The 26018-nt window shown below is 43.1% G+C and overlaps 1 protein-coding gene across 1 annotated transcript in view; it reads left to right on the top strand.

Moving 5' to 3' along the window:
* The window catches only part of Myo1h (myosin IH), a 130113-nt gene that overhangs the window by 20025 nt on the left and 84070 nt on the right, over positions 1–26018 (top strand). The gene's annotated exons all lie outside the window — the stretch shown is intronic.

Raw genomic sequence — 26018 nt, 5'->3', positions numbered from 1 at the left:
AGGTGGCGCGGACCCGGGGCCGAGGCGCGACTGAGCGCGGACAAAGGTCTCCCCGCCCCCGGGGGCTCAGACGAGTTCCGTCCCGGAGAAAGTCTGCGTTTCCGGTCGGGAACCCTGCCCTGGAGCCCCGGGTGGAGTCATTGCTGGGATCGAAGTAATGCTAGGCAACTTCACCCCCACCCGTGTCCACTTAAGCCTGCTTCTGCCTTCTTTACGCCGGGGGTGCGGGCGGAGAGGGCCCCCCTGTTTGCACGCAGGGGAAGGAAGCCCAGCCATGGCGAGCAGCAAGGAGCAGAGTCCGGATCCAAACCCGACACCGCAGTCCGCACCTGCTCAGGACCTGGCTCCAGCCAAGAGCCAGGCCCCAGTGCCCACGCTGCTCCTGGGGGCTTGTCGCTGTCCCCGCGTTATTTATTCGGCAGCACAGGGGAAGCGCGTCCCGCACCTGTGACCAGGACGTGAGTTTCACCCGGTGACGTTCAGGAAGAGCCTAGGTTCCCTGGGCTGCATGTGGCTCCATTTCGATTTCATTCAGGTGGGCTGGGCCCTTGGCCCTGGTCCGAATCCTCTTAAATGGTTTTCTTGTGGCATCTGGGCGCCGTCCTCTTTTCTCTGCCAGGAATAAATAAATCAGCTCGTACACACTTGGAGAAAAGGTAGTTTACAGATGTTAGTGAAAGATGTTAGTCAGGAAACTTTCTTAGTGTTCATCTCTCTGACCTGCACTTATTCAAAATCTGATTTAAATGATGGTTTCTGTAGCCTGTGTTCCTCTGCATGTCCCTCACTGACCTACAGTTAATTGTCCAGTTAAATTGTAGGCATTCGCAGCATTTGGGCTTGTTTCTGTTAATCCTTACTGGAGTTGTAAGTAAACGTGGGTGACCTGACAACTTCCCTTTGGGGTAAATTAACAGTCCTTTTCCCTAAGGTTTTACTTTTGAATTTACCGTGGTTTGGGAAGAAATCCTCTCTTCTGAAAGCCCATAGGTCCAGTACAGCATTTAATGAAAGGCATCCAGTCTGTGAGTTCTGTAGACTCTGCCTCTATGGAAAAGAAGACCGAGGGACCCTCGGTCCTGGGGAAGGATGTTCCGGAAGGCCCTCAAAACTCCCCTTTTCCTTTGAGGAGTTGGCTTTTCTGCATGAGTTTGGCTGGGAACTGTGGCCATTTTTGTACAGAATTCGTATTTTGAGTTGTTTGCCACAGGATTTTATGGTGAAAATACTGCCACCCCAGCACCTCCTACTAAAGTTATTCAGAAAACCCAAGTAACTTAACAGAACCCTTTTGCTCGCTAGATTAACATCTCCTTTTATAAATGTATAGTATTTCTCAACTGTAAGTCACCTGGAGTGAATTAGAACCCTAAAGAAAGGAAGTGGAAAATTCTTTTTTTCTTTTCCTTTTTATTTTATTTTTTTCTTTTTGAGATAGGTCTTGGTTGCCCAGACTGGCCTCAAACTTAGTCTTCCTCCCTTGGCCTCCCAGGAAGAGGGATTACAGGCAGGAGCCACACCCCGCAATGGATCCTTATTTTTAACAAGCGTCTCAAGTGAATGTATGACCAAGCAAGTTGGGAGACCCATCCTAAGCCAAATCTTTACTGAGCTAAAAGTCATTGATGCCGTATTATCTCGTTGTAAAACAAAAGAACGTGAGGTTCACCTGTTCCCATCACTTTATTACTCTTTAACCTTTGCTCCTGTATAAGAGAGGATCCCAAGCCTTAGATTGGTCCTGATTTTGCAAACATATTTAAGAGTCCCTGCTAGCAAGATTTTCACAACCCAGCACAATTCCAATACTCCAGGCCTCTGATTATATGAGAAATCTTGCAGAAGGGAGAGAAAGGAGTAGGTATGTGGCTTTTGGCTTCACATTCCATAGAAAATGTAGCGGAAATGCTCTAATCTCAGCCTTAGGTTCTGGTAGTGTGACAGAGTAGTTGTGTTATGGTTCTGTTTGCAGCCAGGGTGCCTATGGCTGTGTCAGAAATATTTTGTCTATTACAAGCTTAAAACGAACTCAATTACAACTGGGATCGCTAGTTTCACAGCTGCAGCATGTAGGAACAGTTCCTACTGAAGGATTAAAAAGTATTAACTCTCCTGACAAGTTTGAAGCAGGGATTTTTTTTTTTTTAATCAAGAAGCTCAACTTTTTCACAAGTTCTGACCATTCTTCTCCCTTTTTCCTAAAATCTTGATTTTTGATTTGCTTATTCCAATTTCCCAGTGGCGAGGAGGAAATGGACAAGTCAGGAAGAAGGATCTGTAGCAATATGTACTCATTCTGTTCCTTCCATCCTAACCCCCCAGGCTAGTGAAGTGCAGCACCTGTGTAAGAAGTAGAACCACTGAGGTCTTTGTTCCTCAGATAGTGAAACTAGGACTGACCAGGAAGGACCACAGTGTTAAGGGCTGGGTCTGGCACATCGTAGGGAATCTGGAGGTTTGTGGCATGATTCTCCTTGGCTTTGTCGGTTACTAAAAACTGATTAGGTGACATTTTCCTTAGAGAAAGTTCTCAATAGATAGTGTATCCAGTATCTATTCTGATTTTATAAAACGTACAGTTCTGTAGCCCTAGGGAAGTCATTGTTGAATGTCTGAAAAACAACTTCTGAAGACAGAGCACAATATTTTTTTTCTTTCTGTGGGAGACCATGAAAGTACACTGATCTCATTGCTCCTGTTAGCATGACTGATACGTGTATTATGGTTCTTTTTGGGAGCACAATTTTAGAGGAATCGCCCCTTGTAATTGTTGTCCTACATCTTATTTACTAAGAGGATGCTAGAGCCTGGGATATTTGTAGAAAGAGAGTAGTAGAATATCATTATATTTTTATGATCTCTTACTGCTTTCCTGACATCCGGTTCAATCACTTTCCTATTTCTCAGAAAGGTGAACAGCAGTTGATAAAATTAAGCCCACCGAATAATGTGACCTGCGAATGTACACAGGGCACATTGTAGCAGGTTTTGCTTATTTTAAACTTTTTCTTTTACAACAAGCTCGCTTAGCCAGGCATGGTATTGCACACCTGCCATCCCAGCACTTGGGAGTCTGAGGCAAGAGATCGCCAAGAACTTGAGGCCAGCCTGGACTACATAGTGAATTCAAGGTCAGCCTGAACTATAGTAAGACGCTGTCTCAAAAAACAAACGAAAAATAACCTCACTTAGTTTTATTGTAGTATGTGCAGGGACTCTGGTATGAAATTTTCTTTTGAGAAATTTTCTTGAGACTTTTTCTCTGGAACATCACCCAGTTATAGTTTCCAGGGCTGAATTTAATCAATATGAAGGAAAACCGTCTGACAATTACAATGCGCCCAGGCCACATGTCTGCTCCCAGGGTAGAACGTGCTTTTGGCTGAGCTGTTGATGGGGAAGCCACGCCGAGGTGAGAAAGACTCATAGCCAGAAGTAAGTTAGATTAGATCTCTGAGCCCACGTTCCACAATAGTCTCCATCTTGTCCTGAAGTTCAAGGCCAAGTCCCTGTATGTAAATAGCAAATTCCCTGATGAGCATAGACAGTCACATATCTACTGCTTTAACACGCTCATTTACTCTGTATCTAAATGCAGGGTGATAGAAAAATACATGCTTTGGGAAAAAAGGTTAAACTAATGCTATATCTGTTTCCGTGAATATATTCTGTAGTGACAGACAACACCAAAAGTACTGGACAGTTATTCTGTTTATTCTCTGTGGCTTAAAGTTTTAATGGGTCTTGCTAGGTGGCTGGCCTTCAAACTCTCAGTCTTCTGCCTCAATCTCCTGAGTACCCACAGTTACAGGTGTGCTCCACCACGTTCAGCATTATGTGGCATAAGTTTAAAAGCACAAAAGAAATAATCCAGAGACTAAAATGGGATTCTGTGGTTTAAAAAAAATTTTTTTAAATGCTGGACCCTCCGTTGGCCAGAATTACAGATTATCTATCTGTGTTGTTATACTACTAATTGCTAGGCAGCATGCCCTGAAAAATTCAGAGATACCTTCTGAGTCATCAAGGATAAGTTGTTTGGCGTAATCCTCCCCGAAACCAATTTTATTTTTGAAAAGTGAATAATCCATGTTATTTTAACATAACAGTTCTATGTGAATTAGAATCCATACAGGCGCACTCATCAACTGGATGTGAAGACTCCTTATATGTGGGGAAGGGCTCTAGGAAAGCTTTGCTATGGCCCAACTTCGAGGTAGACCTGAGTTCAAGTCTCAGCACCGTCCCACCCCAGAACCCCCCTGGCCGAGTGGCTGTCCTGAGTTTGTCTCTTGCCCTCCCCACCTCTCAGGAGTAGAATAGCACGCATCTGTCAGGGATGGGGGAGCTGATCTACAGTTCCTACAGGTGCTCCACAGACGTGGGCTGTGTTTCCAGGAGATTTTGTGTATCCAAAGCTCCCTGTTCTGTACTGGGATCCTCCTAAAGGAAGTAGGGGATCAATGGGATTCTTCTGAGAAACAATCTCAACTTTTTCAACCGATAAAATCTGGATTTAGCAAACTGTCCTAGTGACTGAAAGGTTTGAATGATACAGTCTTTCATGGAACCCTTGAGACTGTAACTCACGTTGCTTCAAAATGATTCTGTGTTGTGTATTTAAAAATATTCAGGGTGATGTTTGTCGCTGAATCTGTCTCTTGCCCGGACTAAGCCCTTACCTTCCTTTTTCCAAGGGGAAATCCCATTCAGCAGTTACCAGTTGGGGGAGGGGGCGACAGCTGGCTGTGTTGCCCTTGAATTCTAGAGTTGATTTAATCTGGCCATGTTGTGCATCTTTTTAAATTTTTCATTCTAGTCTATTGGTACATGTGTGCAGTACATACTGTTCATGTTCCTTGTGAGGAGCTGGTCCGCGCACACAGCACATCCCAGTTCCCTTTTTCATTCCTTCCCTCGTCCTCTCCCCCCTCCACCTCTTGATCCCCTTCCCCTTAGAGAATAGTCTGTCTCCCTACTTCGTATTATCTATCTTTGTTTGCTCTTTACTGTGGGTTTCTCATATAAGAGAAACCATGTGACATTTAAGCTGCTGTGTCTGTTTTATTTCACTTTGACTTTGTGCATCTTTTAGGTGCTGTTTTCTCGTACTGTGCGGGACTCACCGTTCCCACCTGGAGACCTGTGTTACGGGCACAGTTTATGTATAACTTGAGTCTGTCATCAGAACTATGACTGTCACTCTATTCTTCTATTCTTTTTCTTTGGCTGTCTTTTCCTATTGTGTTTTTCTGAATCAGATATCCTTAGCTTGGGGTCAGCAGGCCACCTTCAGCCACTCACAGGCTTTCCTTGACTCACGCACTTCCTTTGAATCAGATGCCAGCATTTAAAAATCCTTCGAGTTGGGATCCTCAGCTTTTCATGAGGAATCTGGGAAGTTGGCCGTGCTGGGCCCGCGGTCCTGTCAGCGGGGACTGACTGCAGCTACCCTTGGTACAGGGTGGCCACATCCAGCCCCAAGGCCTAGACCTTTGCCATTGGTCTCTGAACATGTTTTTCATTGGTCATTTTTTAAAATAATAAAGACAAAAGTTTAAAAAAAATTTTTTTTGTGCCCACCGTGCTATCAGAAACCTTAGAAACACTGTCAGTTGTTAATTTTCTCCTCTTTTTTAACAAGTCGCCTGCCCAGTGATATGCTGAGTGCTCTGCGCATCGTGCTCCATTCCCCTCACGGCGCTGTGAGGCGAGTGTTACTGCTGTGTGTGTGAGATCAAAGGACTTACTTATGGCTTGACTCACCTTATTTATTTCTAGCTGACACCGTCATGGGAAGGGGAATGGGTGGCGTGTAGGACCAACTGCCTCCTACTTTTCTGCTCCATGTGCATTCGTGTGCGTGGCTGGGGACAAGTCAGATCCTGCTGCTAAGGACGCAGCCACGTTCCATGGAACTGCTGCTCTTCACCCTGGCTGTGTAGAGAGAGAGCATCTACCTCACGGGGTAGAGTATAAAGAATGGAGTCGAGCACACTCGATGTGCAGGACACTTTATGACTCTTAAGAAACTGGGTCTGACATCTCCACCACGTGATCCATAAAAGGGGACATTTGAACCCTCCATAAAAAGCTGTTTTTGTTCATTCCTTTGTTTTTACAGCAGTGCCAGGGATCAGATTTAAACCCTCACAAATGCCTGGCAAGTGCTATACCACTGAGCCACACTCCCAACCCCACAAAATGGTTAGGAAAGTTAAATCCCCACATTGATTTCACTCAAACGGAAAGTCTTCCATCTCAATAAAGCAGATGGAAATGTCTCAGTGTGCGTACTCTTGCTTTGATTAGACTTATTTCAAATAAGGATGCTCTTTTACATAATGTATATTGTAATTCATATCGATAGCTTTTGATTGGAGTAGTGCTTTTCCTATAACAAACCAAGACATTAAATAAAAAGAGTGCCTCTGGAAGAGAAATTGTTTGTTTCTCTTCATGCTTCAAGCCAATTAAAGAATGCCGTGGACTGATTTCAGAGGCTCCTCCTCTCTGTACAGCAGTGTTTAACAGATCATTGCTCAACAGAGAATCCAAACTCACAGTTTTCACTGTAAGTGGCTTTATCCTGAGGACTCCTAACAATTTTGAGTGGTTTGAAGAACTGCTGAGAACTTTCAGTCTTGCCAAAATGGCATGTACGGATCCTGTTCCCCAGTTTAAGTGGGGAGCAGCTCCTTCACTTACTCAGCACGCATTCTCTGGGTTCTAGAGTTTGGTTTTTTTTCGTCTCATTTATGTCTAAAGTAAAGCGAAAGTAAATGGGGGGGAGCATATAAACTTGCTGTAGTACAGCACTCCCTGGACGTTTTCTTCTTCTTATTGCAAAGTAACAATCCTGACTGTTTATTTTAGAAATGGTAATGTTGTATCGTTGTTACAAATTATACTTAAAAATCACTTAGTGTGAAATTGCAGATTAATCCCACAGGGGCCGGGTATTACCAATCGCCCAGCCCTTTGGGGCATACAGATGGTGAACCTGGGATTTACAATAGGAACAATCACTGATTACATGCATGGGTATAACGGACAAAAAGACCTCCCCATCTCCAACCTGGAGAGTCCAGGGAGGTCCTAGTGCCTGACGTGTTTGGGACACTTGAGTCCCTCAGAATGTCTGCCTCATCCCTTAGCACGTGTGCAACTCCGCAGTCCCTGTTCTCTGTGCTTTGAACCTACCAAGCGCACAGGCAGAAGTGTTCCCTCAGAGCGCTTAGCTTTCACTCTTCTGCATCCTGGGGATTTGTTTAAACAGCATCTTCTCAGCAGAGCCTGCAGTGAGAAGTTGGCAGATGGGCCCAGCTGTGGCTTATTATCAGAACCAGAACCTGTGGTTCACACTTTATCGGGAAGGAAGTCCCTGTGCCCGACCTCAAAATACCTACACCGAAACAAGAAAGACTCCTGAGTACGATGCCCCTGATTCTTAAATTGTCTGAAAGCTTGAAGGGCTGCTTGATATTAAGAATGAACAGGGAAAACTTGTCTTGGATACAGATCCTTTCACAGCAGTGACTGCTCTGGTATGTGCTGGGGACACTGAGGCAACTACAGAAGGCTGTGTTCTTTTAAACACCTTATATTCATTTTTAAATAATTGCCCACTAAAATTTTAAGTCAGAGAATAGCCATTTCCATGGTAATTTCGATTCACATGCAAATTCTATACACAAGTAAATACTCGCTGCTATTCTCTGGTTTGATTCAGATGCATACATGAGAAATAGCTTGGCAATCAGGAAAATAACATGGACTTGGAGAAGAACAGAACAGCCTGGCTGCTGTAAGGAACTCAGACACCTGGCTTTTAGGGATTGTTCCTCAAAAAAGAACCCTTTATCCATGCTTTCGCTTATCCCAAAGGTTTTTCTACACATGTTTTGTTATGGAGCTCAGAGCAAAATGAAATTCCAGATGCTGTTGATCCTAAGCATCTTGTCTGGCTGAGGAAACTGCCACATTTTCTCTATGTGTAACACACACACACACACACTCACATACACACACTCACACTCACACACACTGCTGCTCCCCGAAGCCAGGGACCTGACAGCATTTGGGCCAGCTGAGCAATAATTACAGTGTCCTCTATTGGACCAGTTAGTTACCTCCACGGAAGGGTTTTGCAGCCCTGCCTTGAGGGGATGCTTGTAAGCTTCTCAGGCTAATTCTAGAGGTGCTTTGCAAGTGGTTCTCACTTCTCAGGCACTGAGTTGGATAATGTCATGTTCCAAATAATCAGCCAGGTTTGATGGCACATTTATCAACGGCATGAATAATCTTGACTAAGGTAAGACTAGTTCCCCAATCTCTCTCTCCTCCCTCCCTGTTTCTCTCCCCACTGCCCTTGCTCCCCCCTTCTGCATGTAGTCTGGGCTGGTCTAAACTTGTGACCCTCCTGTCTCAGTCTCCCAAGTACTGAGATTATAGATGTGTACCCCCACCCTGGCTAAAAACTCTGTTTCTGTCAGGTTTGAAACATGCATTAAGGAATCAAATGTAAAATATATAATTGTTGGTACAATGTTCATAAAAGCAAGGAGTGACCACATCTGATCAAATTTGGATTATAACTCAAAGTATAACTATCCATGAATGTCTCCTAAAGTCAGTGGTTGAAGAAACAGATGTTCTGGAGAAGAGACAACTGTTCCTTACAGAAGAATCCCAGATAATCTGTGTGGATACTCCCTCCTCCAGGAGTCGAAGGTTAATTGTCCACAAGCCCCACCCTCCACTGCTGGTCCTAATGACTCCCCTCCGAAGATGAGTGTGGAGAGGGTGAGAGGAATTTTCCAGTAGAGCAGCCCTGCTCACACTGTAATGGAGTTAACTTTGCAAATGGTGCCATGTTGTTGCCTGCACCCCTTGATGTGATGCTGTGGAAAAGCAGAGCCTCTCACCTCCGTGCTGTTCTTCCCCATATTCCTTATCCCCTGAATACTCCTGAGAAAAACATCAAACAAACCAAACTTGAGCTGTGTCCTGTAATGTATTTGATCTGTACCCTTCAAAACTGTCAAGGTCATAAAATACAAGGAATGAGTAACTGCCCCAGACCAGAGGGGGCTAGGCAAGAATGAAAACTAAATGCATTGTGGTTTCCTGGATGTTGTACCAACATTTGTGGGAAGACAAAATCTGAGTCATTCTCCCATTTCCAAAGCCATTTCTCACCTATGCATTTGATTCAAACCAGAGATTACCAGGGAGTTTTTGTCTGTGCATAGAATTTGCATGTGATCTTACCACAGCAATATATGCACACCCACATTTATAGCAGCACGGTTTGTAGTAACTAAATCTTAGAAACAGCCCATGTGCCCATCAGCCAGTGAATGGATAAAGATGTGGGGTTTTTATACGATGGAGTATTATGCTGTCATGAAGAAGGATACACTTGAGACATTTCTAGGTAAATGGTTGCACCTTGAGACTTTACTCTTCAGGGAAATCAGACACGTGTTTAAATATTACATTTCTCTGGTGTGAGAAATTGAAAGGCTAAATAAGGACCAAAATGTGAATAATAGATAGTGTGAAATAGGAAGAAAATGTTCAAATGGGAAGGGGAACTAGTGAGAGAGGAGGGGGAAAGAAAAGAAGGGAAAAGAAAAAAAGAATAGAAGAAAAAATGAAAAAGCTTTTGTAAATGAGGGGAAAAAGGAGTTGAAGGGACGGGAAGCGATGGGGAAAAACTTAAGATATACAGATACAAATTCCCTATGAAGAATATTACCATTATGTAAATCTAAAATGTTCCAATAAAATTAATTTTTAAAAAGAATTTGCATATGAATTTAAATTACCATCTAAATGGCTATTCTCTGACTTGAAAATGTAAAGAGCAATTATTAAGAATGAAATATAAGTCTGTTGTCTTGAGTTGCATGAAGTCGTTTTGTGTGTGTTTTGTTTTTGTTTTTGTTGTTTTGCAGTTCTAGGGATGGGACCCAGGGTCTCATGCATACCAGCCAAGAGCTCTACCACTGAGGCAAACCCCTAGCCCCTTTTGTGTTTTATCTTATGCTGTGTTGGTATTTTAAAAACAGATGTCAAATCACCAATATCTTATTTATCCACAAGATTCTGTGTGGTCTGGAAAAGAGAACAGCAGAAAAGGATTGAATTTTGCTCAGCGAGCTGGTAGAGGGTAGGATGAGGTGCTTGTTTGTACAAGTCTAGATGATAAAGAGGCAACACACAAGGGTTTAGAAAATGTCTATAAAGTATACGATGTCATGATAACAAAAGCTAATAAGTAAATAGAAATTAGCCCAGTAATATACAAGACTTATGGAGAAAAATTTTAAAACTTATGAAGGTCAAAAAAGTAAGAATGAGTGGAGAAATAAATGGACAAATGTGATCTGTTTTCCTTGACTAGAATACTTTTTTCTTGTAGTAAAATATATAAAGCAAAATTTACCATTTTAACTTTTTTTGGCAAAACTAGGGGTTGAGCCCAAGGCCTTTGCACTGAGCTACATCCCCCGACCGCCTTTAAAATTTTTTAAACGTTGGTTGAGACAGGATCTCAGCATGCCACTAAATGGCTCAAACTTGTGATCCTCCTACCCCAAGCCTACCAGAATGCTTGGATTAAGGCATGTAGTACCACACGTGGCTCATTTCAACCATTTTTAAATTTACAATTCTGTAGCAGTTGTACATTCTTACTATTGCACAACCACCACCACCATTCATTTCCAGACATTTTTACCTTCGCCAGCTGAAACTCTGCCCTCTTTAAACACTTACTGGTCCCCCTGGCCCCTGGTACCCACCGTTGTACTTCATCTGTGAATTTGATTACTCTAGATACGTCCTGTAACTGAGGGCACATGGTATCTGTCCTGTGACTGCCCTGTTTCCCGCAGTACAGTGTCTTCTTCATCCTTGTTGTAGCACGTGTCAAACTTCCCTCCTTTCAGGGCTGAAGAGTACTCGACTGTATGTATATACACGTTGTTTCTCCGTTCATGTGTTGGAAGGGACTCAGTTGGCCTCACTGTTTGAATACTGTGAATGATGCTGCTGTCTGTGATCGTGGACGCACAAACATCTTTTGAATGTGTACCTGAAAGTGGGATTGCTGGGACCTAGGAAGATTCTATTTTCACTTTTTGAAGAATCAACCAGGCTGTTTTCCACAGTGGCCGCACTAACTTCTGCACATCCTCATCAACATTTGATTTCTGTTTTTTTCTAAGTTTTCCTTTTGGTAATAGCCATCCTCATGGGTGTGAAGTGATACCTCACTGTGGTTTTGATTCATAGTTCCCTTCTGATTGGGAAGGGATTGTTTAGTGTTGCACAGCTTTTCCTCTTAATTTCTAAACTTTATCGAGTTCCGATCAAAATTACTCCTACTTGTAAGACATAATGAAAGCACAGTGGTACAGCTACCTGGACAGATGGTGAAGAAGAGTCAGAGATGCAGAGATGGACTCATGCAGATGAGACACAGATGGATTCTTTACAGAAGGAGTCAAAAAACCTGCTGCTGTATGTGAAGAAAAGGGAATTGGATTCATGCCTCGTGCCAAATATAAAAGTAAACAACTCTAAAAGGGTTTAGAAGCCCTAAATGTAAAAGGCCGAGTGTAAATATGGATTGAAATGTAATAAAGGAAAGTGTTGGGAAGTACTTGTTAAGCCCACACACACGCAAATTAAGAGCAAAAGTGGATGAATCTGTCTGTGTAAAAGTAAAAGATGTATGCTATCTGAAGACACCACATTCAACCAACAGATGACAGGCTCAAATATCTTTGCAAAATCCCAGGGATTCAAACCTGGTCCTAGAGGGTAAAAGGCAACACTACTAACCAATAGAAAAGATGGGACAGGTATTCACTCAGAGCGCCATATAAAGAATGGGCTAATCCTTGTGATCATTCAGTTTTAATAAGCTCATGAAATATGAGAGTAACACAAAATTAAACAATGAAATTCTGCTGTACACTCATTGAACCAGCAGAGATTTTTAAAGCCTGAAAATACCAAGAAATAGCAATGATGTAGGGAAAATGGAACTGTAATGTTTTGCTGAAGGGGTGAGAAACTGAGGTCCATCACCATTCTAGAAAAGAATTGTGCAGAGTATAATTACACACATGCAGGGCTGGGTATTTAGCTCAGTGGTGCCACCACCAGCCTTGCAAACACAGGATCCCAAGTTCGATCCCTAGTACCAAAGAATAATGCTAATCACAATTACATAATTACATACATGCATGCCCTCATGACCCAGCAGTTTCATTCCTGGGCATACAACCATGTCAGGCAGCTCTCCACCATTATAACAAATACTTGGAGGCAATCAATTTAGAAAGAGAAAAGGTTTCTTTCAAATTACAGTTTAGATCTCAACTGTGCCCCCGAAGTCTCGCGTGTTCAGAGAAGTGTTTTAGAAGCTGATTGTATCATAGGATTGCTGCTGTACTCCTCGGTGGATTAAACCATCAATGAGTTCACAGCTATTAAGAGGTAGAGCCTTCTCAGAAGAGGTGGGGCCCTGGGAGCCTGACCTGGAAGAGCGAATTCTTGTTCTTGGATCCTCCCCTTTCTGCCTCCTAGTTGCCATTTTGGGCCGAGCAGCCTTCCTCCACCATACCATCCCATCATGCTGAGAGTCAGCCAGATATAGACTGAACCCCCCGGAGCCACAAGCCAAAATAAGCCTCTACTCCTTTAAGTAATGGGTGTTGGGCATTTTGTCCCAGTGATGGGAAGGTGACTTAACACCCCAAGACTCACAGCTTTGGAGCTTTCAGTCCATGATCACTTGGCTCCAGTGCTTTGGACTCATGGCAGGATATTGTGGTACAAGCATGGAGTAGAGTAAATTCACTCACCTCGTGACTGGAACACCAAAGAGAAGAGGAAGTATCCAGAGTTCCAAAAATGCCTATCCTGCTGCTACTGAAGGGAGTGGTGAGCTCCAGTCTCCTTGGAAAAATGTCTGTGTTGAACAGAGTGGCACTGCATTTGGGATATTGTACAGCAGTTGTGTGCAGAGACCCGGGTGGGATGTTTTAGAAATACTTATTCATGAAACACCTACCTGTAAATTGTTCTGAGTTCTCGATACTGATGCCCTGGAAACCTCTCTTAGAGCCTCCTTCTTTGGGACAGAGTAGGAGCATGTTTGCCTCCTCCAGCTATAAGGGAACCTGGAAAACCCAGAATTTTACATTTCTAGCCTTTCAAATAAATAGGAGACAAGGATGAAAGGGGCTCTGTGTAGCCACTGGGTCACCAGTCCAAAGCGTCTGCCATGCCTTTTGAAATACTCAAAATCTCAAGTTCTTTAACTTCAGAGTATTCATGTTCATTGACTTATAAATCTGAGCAAGTCAAAGTTTAGTTTTGGGGGTGGGTTTTCTTCCATTGAGGGTGTTGTTTGGGTGAGGTTTGGTTTTTATTTATTTTAGGTGTGCTACTGAGCAAGTAGTGTCTTTGTATCAACTATATCATGAGAAATTCTTTGATTCATTCCCAGGCTCCCTTCCCTCCCTCTCTTTAAGAGTGGTAGGGATTGAACCTAGACCCTTGTGCAAGGTCCAGGGTTTCCTTATTGTAGGGCAAGGGCCTTATACACTTGTAAAGCAATTGGAACATAGAATCATTCTAGATTTTTTTTTTTTTTTTTTTTAGTGCTAGTGATGGAACACAGGAGCTTATGTGTACTAGATAAACATGAGGCCATTGAACTACACCCCCTCACTTCTAGATTTCTGTTCTTAGTCTTTTACAATTTTCTTCCCTTGCCTAATTTAATGAGAATTAACCCATGGGCTACCTTCTTTTTGTAAAACATGTTAGGAGAGGTCCACACACTGGCATCTCATTGCAATATTGACGTGAATCATTTAAGTAGAGTAGCAAGTGTCCTGACATAGTCTTGGGAACAGATGCAAGTGAGTCTTATTAAACTTTCAGCTGAACTGGTGGTGAAGAGAAATGGATGGACGTATCTCCTTCCTGACTCCTTCCTTTGCTCTCTGCTTCCTGGCTGACAAATGGGTTTCCTCCACCATTCCCTTCCACTATGATTTTTCTGCCTTGGGTCCAATCACCCATGTATGGAATTCCCTAAAACCCATGGTCCAAAATAAACCTCTCCTCCTTTCAGCTGTAGGTGTCAGGGACTGCATCTCGGTGTCAGGGAAAGTGACTAAGACACACCCATCATTACCTGGTTGCCCGGGCCCCAGAGTTTAGGATACTTCCTGCTGCATCCTCCTCCCCATTTCACTCCTTGTCTCTCCTCTCCTGTTCCATGCGGAACTGCTGTGATGGTGGCTGTCTTTGCTCTGGTCCCAAGAGCCGCACCGTGTCCCCTGTGCCCCAGTCCCTTCCACATACGGAGGATGAGGAGGGAACTCTGTGCCTGAGCCGAGTGTGGTCCCGGGCTCTGTAGTGACCAAAGGGAAGGGTGTAAGTGCAACTATGTTGTCTCCCAACAAATGAGGCTCTTTCTTCTAAAATCCAACTGCTGTGTAAACGTCTGGTTACTTGCAGCTAAACCACCATACTAATAACTAGCATTTAGAGTGCTTGGCACTGTGCTACGTCCTATCCGCAATGCTCTCAATACATTAAAGGTTTTTTTAGACTTCGGGAATATTTATTATAATCTCTTGCATTGACTGACATATCTTAAGGCTATTCAAAGCTGGAAAAGAAGATCAGTGATACCTAAAAAGTCCCCTTTGAAGGTACATTACTGTGGTCAGTATGTAGAAAGTCTCGGCTAATTTCTGAAAAACCTCACTGGCACCTGTAATATGCATACAGGATCCACCTTCCTTGTTTTTATTAATCAAGGTGAGATGTGCGTAACATAAAATGAGCCCTTTAAATTGGGCATGGTGGTGCACACCTATAATCCCAGCACTTGAGAGGCTGAGGCAGGAGGATTAAGGCACGTTCAGGGCCAGCCTAAACTATATGTCAAGACCCTGTCTGGAAACAAAAAGCTATTTTTTTTTCATTTTAACAATTGTTTTCTCATTGAGTTTATTGGTACATTTTAGGTATATAGTACAGTAACATTCATTATTAGGATCTTGTACCTTTACGTGACAGGTCTTGGTTCTCTTTTTTCCCCCTTGTCCCTGCCCTCCCTTCACCCCCTCCTATCCTCTCCATTTACAAACACTTCATTTCCATTTTTTAATTTTCTCATATTTTTTTTTTTTTCCTTATTACCTTTCCCCTACCCTTCCCACTTTCCCTACACCTTTAGCCCTTTTCGTCCTATTTCACATTGTCAGTTATATCATTAGGATTTTATGTACTATTATAGTTTTTCACACCAGAGAAACTATTCAGTATTTACACATGTGTGACTTATTTATTTCACTTAGGAGTATATCCTCAATATGTATCCATTTTCCTATGAATGAATCTAATTTCTCATTCTTTGTGGCTGAGTAATATTCCATTTTATAGAAAAACTACATCTTTATCCGGTCTCCAACCGATGCGCAAGTGGGCAGTTTCCAAGTTTTAGCGATTACAAACTGTGCCGCTATAAACATAGGTGTGCATATATCACTGTGATATGATTCTTTTAATTCTTTTGGAAAGATACCCCTGCAGAGGGATGGCTGGGTCAAATGGAACCTCAAGTCCCAGCTCTTTGAGGTATCTCCATATTGATTTCCATAGTGGTTGCACCAGTCTGCACTCCCGCCAACAATGGAGAAGGGTTCCTTTCTCCCCACAACCCCGCCAACATTTGTTATTGTGTGATTTCTTGATAGCAGCCATTCTTTGGGGGGTGAGGTGGAATCTCAGTGTTGTTTTCATCTCTGTCTCTCGAATGACCAGTGATGTGGAACATTTTTTCATATATTGACTTTCTGCTTTTACTTCTTTGTCTGAAAAATGTCTGTCCATTTCAGATGCCCATTTTTTAATTGGGTCTTTGTATTTGGGGGGGCTGATTGTTTTGAGTTTTTTATATATTCTAGATAATTGTCCCTTGTCTGAGGAGCAGCTGGTAAAAATTTTTCCCACATTGCAAGTTGTCTTTTAGTTCTGTTGATTTCTTTTGCAGTGCAGAAGCTTTTTAATAAGATGAGATCCCAATTGTTGATTCTTTCTGCTAGTTCCCATGCTGAGGATTTGTTCATAAAGTCTTTTCCTATGCCAGTGTCTTTAAGAGTTCGGCCTAACTTATCTTGCAGCAAGTTTAGTGTTTCTTTTTTAATATTTAGATCTTTAATCCACTTGGATTTTAGTTTAGTGCATGGTGGAAGATAGGGGCCTAGTTTTAATCTTTGGCAGGTTGAGATCCAGTTTTTCCAACACCATTTATTATTACAAAAAGCTATTTAAAAGTAAATGATTCAGTGGTATTAAGTACCTCTATGATGTTGCATAAGCAGTGTGTACTGACTTTCAATCCTTACAGCCACCTGTGAGACACGTAACCTGCATCTCTTTCAAACAGATGAGGAAATGGAGGGACACCCAGGGGTTCCAGAACAGGTCACAGAGGTGGGTTGTAATAGGGCTGGTTCTGAATATTTGAGTCTTTTATCCCCCAACGTTTTATGATGTTTAGTAAATTAATCCAAAATAGCATTGTGATTTTAAAACTAACCTGATATCAAAAAAAAAATGAATTTCTTTCACTGTTTTCTTCTCTACATGTTTTACAGAGACACAATAATTTTTTTTCTAGTACCAGGGATTGAACTTAGGACCTTGCGCTTTTGAGGCAGGCACAACACATAGTGATATACTTTTATCCTATATTTTTCACTGAATATTGTGTCATAAGCATGCTTCAGCTTTATCAAGATAAAATTATCAAATAAAATTGTATATATTTAAAATGTACGCTGAAATATTTTAATACATGTACATATTGTGAAATGATCGTCCCATCAAGCTAATTAACTTATCCTTGAAATTTGCTGAGACAATAGATCTTAAAGGTTCTTGGCACACAGGAAATATGGTAATTATGCAAGGTGCTGGACCTGTCATACTTAACAGACATGCCACACCATCTCTTAGTATAAGAAATTCAATGTTTTGTTTTTCAAATCAGTGTGTTTTCAGACCCTTCTTTGTCTAAGTGCACAAACTTAGTTCATTGGCGCTTATGTTGAGCTTTATGTTTTGCATGTATGTGGGCAGTTGTGCCTTAGGTCACAGGTAGGAAGCCAGCCTATAGCTCACTGCTTATTTTAGTAAATGAAGTTTTATTAGAATACAGCTTATGCTTATCCATGCATGTGTCCCCCCAGCTGTTTTCCAGCTATAATAGCAGAGTTGGGCAGTTGTAATAGTGTCCTTTGTGGCCTGAAAAGCCTGAAATATTTACGGTCTAGCTCTTCCCAGAAAAAGCCTGCTGACTTCTGCTTTAGGTAGGGTTGCTTCCTCTCCTTTGGACGTGGTGGGGAAAACAGAAAGGAGAACTTCCCTAAGAAGAATAGTTGGATTAATTGTCTTAGTAGTTGAGATGGACTTTGAATGATCAGGGATTGGGAGTGGGCCTTTTGTGACAACTCATGCTGGAAAATGATTCAAAGCAGTCTCAACAAATTTTGTTGAAATTATTCCTTTATGGGAGCTGCCCATAAAGTTCTTGGTTCCCACCTTCACTGAGTGGTGGCCTTTGCCTTTCATTCCTTGGACTAAACATAATTAAGCACCTGCCAGTACATGTTCTGAGCCTTCCACTCTGCGTCCCTCCTTAAGAACAACCTCATACATTGTATGGCAACCAACTGTGAGGCCTCTTGCATAGCAGGACAAAAGTGCACACTCTGGTTCCTGGGATTCCACATCACGATCAGGGCTGGGGCAGAAAGACTGCAGAAAGACAGCCGCGGTCTCTTTGCTCCTGACAGTGACGGGGTGGAGGCAGATGATAAGTCAGTAAACAAGTGAATGAACAAGATCACTTTAGACAACAAGGTGCTATCGTGCATTGGCAAAACCGGTGATATCTGAATCACACAGTCTAGCTGATAGGAATGTTAATGTCATTTCTTAGTTGTGACCAGTGTACCAGGTCATGAGAGGGCAGAGGATGTACAAGAACTCTATATTTTCTTTCCACCTTCTTTGTACAGTCATCCTTCTGTATCTGAGGTTTTCATATCCTCAAATCCAACCAAGTACAGGTAGAAAATATTTGAAAAAATTGTCAGTACTGAACACGTCACTATCTCTGAATAGTGCAGTGTAACAGCCATTTATGTAGCCTTATATCCAGTACTGTAAGTAATCTAAAGGTGATTTCAGTTACACAGGAAAATGTACATAGGTTCTATGCACATAGTATACAGTGGACCCTTGCGTTATGATTGGCCTAACATACGAACAACTTGGGTTACAACCGGAATTTTCGTTCTAACTTATGGACAAAGTCTTGAGTTATGACATGAATGCTGGCCACCTGTGCTTCCAGATGGTCTCAGATACAGATTTAACCCTTAAAGGATTCTGGAAGGAACACTGCAGCATCCTTTTCTGTATGGAGTTAATTGAGCGATCCTGGGCCGTGTCTGTCTCGGTGCACTAAGGTCTGCCTGGGTAGAAGAGAGAGACTTTGAAGTCTGTGTAGAGAAGACTGAGTCTTCAGTTGACCAACTTGAGCTACCACCAGCCCTGGAGAACAAATTGAGTCCATAAGTTAAGGGTCCACTGTATTCTGTTGATTGACCAATTGGTTATGGTGCTAGGATTGAACCTAGGTCTAAGCATGCACTTTACACTGAGCTACACCCACAGCTTCTATGCCATTTCACGTAAGAGTTTAAACATCCGTACGTTTTGGTATCTATGGAGTATTTTGGAATTCATCTCCTATGGAAACTGAAGGGTGACTATAAGTCTAAAATAATTCCAAATACAAAGGCTATGCAGTCAGTTGTATACCTGTTATCCCAGCACTCAGGGAGGCTGAGACAGGAAGATCTCCATTTTGAGCCTAAGATAGGCAACTTAACCAGACTCTGTCTCAAAACTTTAAAGTGGGTGGGGAGGGATGTAGCTCATTGTAAATGCCTTGGGTTCAATCTCCAGTACTGCGAAAAAAAAGGTGTATACACACAAACACATACATGTTTGTGAACATATGCACATATATGCCTGCATGCATGAGTCAGCTGCATTGCTTTTCCAGTATTTTTTATTTTTGCAGGGCTGCTCATGGTAAGCATGTTTCCTACCACTGAGCCACACCACAGCTATTCAGTACTTTTAAAAATTGACAATTAACTGCACATTTGTGGGGTACAGTGTGATAATCTGATACACAAATACAATGTGTAATAAATCATTGTGATGGTATTTCTATCTCTTTCAGTTTTTCAGTATTTTTAAAAAGCAGTCATTTAATTGGTACAACCATTCTTTTAAAAGTTTTTCTAAACTGAGCGTTGTGGCACATGCCTGTAACCAGCACACTTTTTTCAGTATTTTTAAAAAGCAGTCATTTAATTGGTACAACCATTCTTTTAAAAGTTTTTCTAAACTGAGCGTTGTGGCACATGCCTGTAATCCCAGCACTCGGGAGGCTGAGGCAGAAGGATCGCTGTGAGTTCGAGACCAGCCTGTGCTACATAGTGAGTTCCAGGTCAATCTCAACTACATAGTGAGACCCTGTCTCAAAAAACCCAAAAATAAGAACAACAACAACAACAACAATAATAATAAAATAAAAGTTTTCCTAGCAAGAGGCAGACCACCAGGGAAACACTATCTTATCTGAATGTGGTAGGGTACAGGGAGTGGACAGGTGCACAAATTGCAGGGTTATCTCCATGCTTTGAGAACTGAGATGCTTCTTACTTCCTTGTTTAGTCACTGAAATCGTAGGGCTTCATGAGCTCGAGTGACCCACACTTTGTGGCCAGGCCTATCCCGGGGACCCCTACCAAGACCCCTGTCCCAGTTTATCCGTCAGAGAAAAGTAAATCTACCGCAGGACCAGTCAGTCCTCATTACCTCCAATTGGCTCTGGCAGTCGGAGGCAGGCCTCATTATTTTTAATTGGGTCCCATAGCTCTGGAAGGAAGCACACCAGGTTTATGCAGATTGTGCCTAGGTATTTTCTTGAAGGTTCAAAGTGAGACCGCATTAGAAGATTTCCAAGAAATCACAGTATTTTCTACCCTTTCCCCCCCTCCATCATTATTTAAAGTTGCAGTCTTAGGCTGTTAAGTTAAAAATCATTAATTAAATTGAGACTGTTTATTTTTGTTTCAAGGGGGCTTTTGGTGTCTGGGTAGTGGTCTTGTAAATTTTTCTTTCAAAGGTCGTGAACAGCCAGGTGTGGTGGGACATGCCTGTAATCCCTGAGGCAAGAGGATAATTTGAGCCCAACCTCAGCAGTTTATCGAGACTCTCTCAAAATAAAAAAGGGTTAGAGATAATCTAGTTCAGTGTGAAGGCCCTAGCTTCAATCCTCAGTGTCTCACACACACACACACACACACACACACAAGAATTTTACAATTCTTAGTAGATTGCTCACCTAAGTACATTTCAGTGGCATTGTGGGCATTTAGGCGTGGATAAATGTTCCTTGTTTAAAGGGATTCGTTTTTGCTAATTTTTCCAACTGACTATAAAATAGGTAATATCTGATATCTAAGCCTTCGTTCCTTTTGTAGTTCTCCCCCCCCATTAAATTTATTGGTACCTTTTAGGTTTATCTTGATGTGAAATCTGCTGTAGAAAATCCATGGCAATGTCTGTCTCCACTGTGGATTTCTCAGTGTAAGGATTGAATCGAGTGCCTGGGGCTCTACTGCTAACCTACATCCCCAGCCCTTTCTATTTCTATTTTTAGACAGAATATTGCTCAATTGCCAAGGCTGACCTTGAACTTGAGATCCTCCTGCCTCAGTGCGAACCACTGAAACTTGATGTACTGATTGATTATATTTTGTAGGGGTGGAGGTGCTGGGTGAGAGAACCCGGGGCCTTTGCAATGAGGTAAATTCCCAGCACCACCCCCCCACACCTTGGAGGGCTTCTCATAAGTAGTCCAGGTTGGACTCAAACTTGAAATCCTCCTGCCTCAGACTTCAGCGCACTAGGGTGACAAGTGTGCGTCACCACCCCCGGTTTCTAATACTGCTTTCTAAGAGTTTGGGCTGTTAGCTGGTTGTGCTGGGACATGCCTGTCATCCCCACTCTCGGGAAGATCACAAGTTTAGGACTGGCCTAGGTGACTTAAAGAGTCTGACGCCAACTTGTGCCGCATAGGGGGACCTTGTCTTGGGTGGATGGATGGATGGAATGAAGGAGGGAAGGGAAGGAGGGAGGGAGGGAGGGAGCGCAGGGCTGTGAATGTGGCACAGTGTGAAGGTCCTGGGATCTGCGTTGTCCCAGCTTCCCTAATATTTAAACCCTCCGAAATGGCAAATAAGCCCTCTCTTTTAGTTTGTAAATAGGCCTGTGAAGGCCCTCCAAGAATGCAAGGATCAGAGAAGGCTCAGTTTTCAAGGGCAGCTCCTGTGTGACTGTTGGAGATGAGTTGTTTTTGTCTCATTCTTCATGCTTTTCAACTTCTTGTAATCCGAGGGTGTAGACACAGCCCAACCTGACAGATTTTCTGTTACCTCCTCCTGTTTCCTTGAGAAATCTCTCATCCCCAGAAGATGCATCAGATTTGAGGTGAATCCTTTGAACGACGCACTCCCTATATGATGCATAGTCAGCCCCCCCTTAGCTGCAGTAGCTCTTTCTGGGGTTTCAGTTACCCAAAAGTCAATTTTTATCCAAAAGATATTAAATGGAAAAGTTCAGAAATAAATAACTCATAAGTTTCAAATAATGTGTGTGTGTGTGTGTGTGTATGTGTGTGTTTACTGGGTATTGAACCCAAGACCTTCCCACTGAGCTACACCCCCAGCTCTTTTTTCTTTATTGAGACAAGGTCTTGCTAAGTTACTAAGCTGCTGGGCGGGGCTCAAACGTGCCTCAGCTTCCCAGGGTGCTGGCTTTACAGCTGTGCGTCATCACACTCGAGTTAAAATAAATTTTATTTCAGTGCATTAGTATAATTGCTGTTACTGATTGCTATGGTCAGTCTCTTACTGTGCCTCATCACACACAAAACTTTATCATTATTACATATATAGAGGGAAAATACGTGTCACATGGAGGTGGGTACTGTCTGTGGGTTTGGGCCTCCACAGAAATGGATCCCTGTGGAAAAAGGAGATTCACACACAAGGGATGTCCCAGAGCTTCCTGAGCAGGCATAGACCGAGCACCCCTCTTTTATTTACTCTTACCCTTCCTGTTGTGGTGGTGTGAATGGAATCGTACACACCAGGCAAGATGGTTGTCCACCAGGAAACCAGAACGTTCAAGTAGCAGACAGAGCCAGGAGCAAGAGAGAGAAGGCCGCCCCCGACCTCCGGGCAGCCCTTCCAGCCAGGCTTTCACTTTGTGCCAGGCTTACGGCATTTTAGAAGGGGTCCTGCCTTGGGCAACAAGGTTTCTCCGTCCCTGCTCACAGCAGCTGTTCTCACGTAGGGCTCCCCTGAGACTGGAGGGCTGAGAGCTCTCTGTGTGCCCTCTCTGGGTCACCCTTGTGTCCCCTCCTGTGGAGGTCACCAGTCGGCTGCCACATGTATACTGGTGCAGACCTTCTTGCATACATTTATGTACAAATGTTCCCCCAAAGGCCCAGTTTAATGCCAGATTTTATATGCAGGTCACCACAGTTTGTATTACATCCTGATTCCATCAAGGTTTTCTTTACATTGGTTAATTACAAAAAAAGAAAACATGTTTTAAAATTCATGTGGTACCTAGAGGCTCTTGCAGACCACTTACATATCCATCACTTTCTCTCATTTGTTCATATGTTGGTTTCCTCTCTGTCTCAGTGGGCACCAGTCTCTGCTGGTGTTTTCTTCTTTCTACCTTTGCTCATCCAGTCGAGTCCCCACTGCCTTGTTCACATCTAACAGATGAACTGGGATCACAGAGGTATAGACAGAGTTGATTGAGATCCTGCTGGGTTCCTGGGTCTATGTGTGTGCCCTCCTGAACCCTCCTACCAACCCTAGGAAATAGATGTTCTGGTCCACTTTTCTTCAGTTGGAGAAGTTACAGGATCAGATCCATGAAAGTGCTGGCTTAAACCACTGCAATTCACATCAAGCTTGCTTTTCTTTTTTGGCAGAATGTTATCTTGCCTGTGTATCTATCTTTAAGTCTCTGTTTCATTTGCAGACATTGCCTCTCCTTTTTCCTTTACTAGGCAAGTGTCTAGCCTCTGAGCTACCTGCCCAACCTCCCCTTACATTTAGCTTTCTTGTTAGTTCTGGGATCAGTTTTTCTTCCCTGTTCATGATTGTTTTCCTAATAACTTCATTACGATATCCATATACCATAAAATCTGCCCTTTTAAAGCATACAGTTTAGCAGGTTTCACACAACTGTGAAATTCACAAAAGTGTGAAATCATCACTACTATTCCAGAACATAGCCCCCCAAAGAATCTCTGTACCTGTTACCAGCCATTCCCCCTTCCCTTCTCTCCTTAGGCCATGGAAACCACTAATCTAGCTTCTATCTCTATGGATTTGCCTGTTCTGGGCATTTCCCATAACTAGAATAACACAACATTATTTGTGTCTGTCTTTGTGTCTTATTTTACCTAGCACAAATCTTCCAAGATTGATACACCTTGTAGCATATATCAAAACTTCATTCCTTTTTATATTCATTCATTGGAAAACATTTGGAGTTTCTATGCATTATATTATTTAGTCTTCTGTTCCCTCATGGTCTCTTGGAAGTTGAGTGGGTTAGGAAATTGTGTGGCAAATGAAAGCATTTTCTGCCCTTCCCTCAACTGCCGGCAGGATGCCAGGGGATGCTAGGTTCTTCCCAGGCAGCTAAGGCGAGGGTGGGGTGAAGACCTCCCTTCATCGTGCACTGAGCCCAGGGCCTGCAACATGGCCTCCACAACTGAGCTCACCGGCATCCACTTCCGGTCCTTCTGCACCATGAGGTGACCATGGGGGACAAGACCAACGCCCTCATGAAAGCAGCTATGCGTCAGCGCTTGGCACCTCATCTGCAGTGTAGGGACAGCTGGCCTGTTCCGGCAGCTTGGGTCATACCAGCAGGTCCTGCCCTGCCCAGCTGAGGGGAGGAAGGCAAGGACACAGAAGAATCTGAGAGGTTGGATGATAATGACATGGCTTTGATCTTTTTGACCAAACCTCTTTTTGGAACATTTTCAATAAAAACTGAACTGCTAAAAAGCAGTTTTTACAACATCGGGTACACATTTTTTTTCTTTTTTTAGATGAGGAGAGGTTTAAGTGGTGTCTGCTTTGTTTTTGTTTTTGTTGTTGTTTATAATATTGTGGAGAATTCCTTTCATAGTGTGGAAGAAACCCATCAGATAAATAACCTCATCCACATTGTGATTTTTTTTAATCTACTTCTGATTTTTTAATAGAGTGAGCTCTGTATCTCAGCGGGTCTGGGGCTGGGGTGAGGCAAATAAACTACTTATCTGAGCTGCAAAGCTTAAGGGGCCCCCAAAACTCTCAGTCACCAAAATAAACAATATTTTAATGTGTTATTTGGGGCGTTGGGTTTTTTGAGATGGGTCTTGCTATGCAGTTCAGGCTGGCCTTGGTCTCGGGGTGGTCTTTGTAGGGTCGGGATTCCTGACATGTCCCAGTGGTTTCTGTTGTTGGTTTCTGTAATGACCAAATGATGAACCCTTTATGGGCCCTGTGGAAAGTGAGGGTGTGACCTCAATGCTATTGTCACTTCCCTGCAAGCTCTGTCCCTTCTAGATCCTTCTCTGAACAAAGCCAGATGCTTTCCACACCTAGCAGGACACAGACAGGAGCCACTCCCTTTGAGGAGAAAACACATGCTTAGGAAGCAGTAGATATCTTGACCGGAAGAAGAAATTAACATACACAGGATGTGCTCACAGGACACAAAATTTTCTTCTAGTTGTGTTATGTTTTTTTCTGGTAGTAAACTTCACATGTGAGAAAAGGTCTCCTCTGCTGTACACCCTTGCTACTTTCAGAAGCAGGTGCTAAGGGCTGGGTAGGCTGGGTAGGCCATGCTTGTCCTGTGCTTGTCCTGGTCCTGATACTTCCCTGGGAATCTGTCCTGAGGCTGTCTCAGGATGGAGGGAAACTTAAAGATCTAGGAGGTCTAGCTGCCCTGCGGAAGGCTGAGAATGGGTTGGCTGAGGGCTTCCTGAGAATTTTGGAGCTCAAAGATGAGGTATTTCAAGTGATTCTGCAAGAACCATTCCACATGATGGTTTTGTATTGAAAGAAAAGACTGTGCCTTATGCTGAGAGGTAATGCAAGTTGTTGTACAGACCTTAATCTGGGATGAAAAAAGAAGTAGTAGGTTTGAGAGAGAGCATGCAACTTGGACTCGAGTCTCAACCTAAAGCAGAGAATGAAGCAAGTTTTATGTCAGCAGTTGGGGCTGGGCCACATGATGGGTGTGAAGGCCAAGACTAGAAAAGCTATAGTGGCTCTTCAGCCTGAGGTTGAAGTCGGAAATGGATTTGGAACTTCATGGAATTTTATACGTTTAAATTGTGAAGGGGGACACGGCTTACAGACTCAGGCAGTAGCCACAAGGAACTCACTGTGAAAATGCAGCAGATCCCCAAGGAGCTGCCTGCGTTCTTGTTCTTAATGGTCCCATGACACTATGTAGGAAGAGAGCTGCTGAGAGCTGGAAAACAGCTCGGGTTTGTCTTTCGGGTTCCAGAAGGGCTAGGTAAAGGTGTCTCATTTGTCACCTAGTGACCTTAACACGTACACAGAGTCTCCAGAGAATAGTCTGGCTTCATTGGGTGGACAAAGAGCCTCTCCTCTTCTTGATCCTTCCACATTATTAGTACTTTGCCGGTGAATACCATCACCAATAGCTTCTAGACTTTGGGATTAATGAAACAGAGGCCCCAACCTCTACATGCCAGCAGGTGGTGTCCA

Source organism: Fukomys damarensis, unplaced genomic scaffold (genome assembly GCF_012274545.1).
Source record: "Fukomys damarensis isolate Sample0158 unplaced genomic scaffold, DMR_v1.0_HiC HiC_scaffold_12, whole genome shotgun sequence".
Taxonomy (NCBI): domain Eukaryota; kingdom Metazoa; phylum Chordata; class Mammalia; order Rodentia; family Bathyergidae; genus Fukomys; species Fukomys damarensis.
The sequence above is the reverse complement of the archived record's forward strand: the minus strand, read 5'-3'. Positions and strand labels throughout refer to the sequence as shown.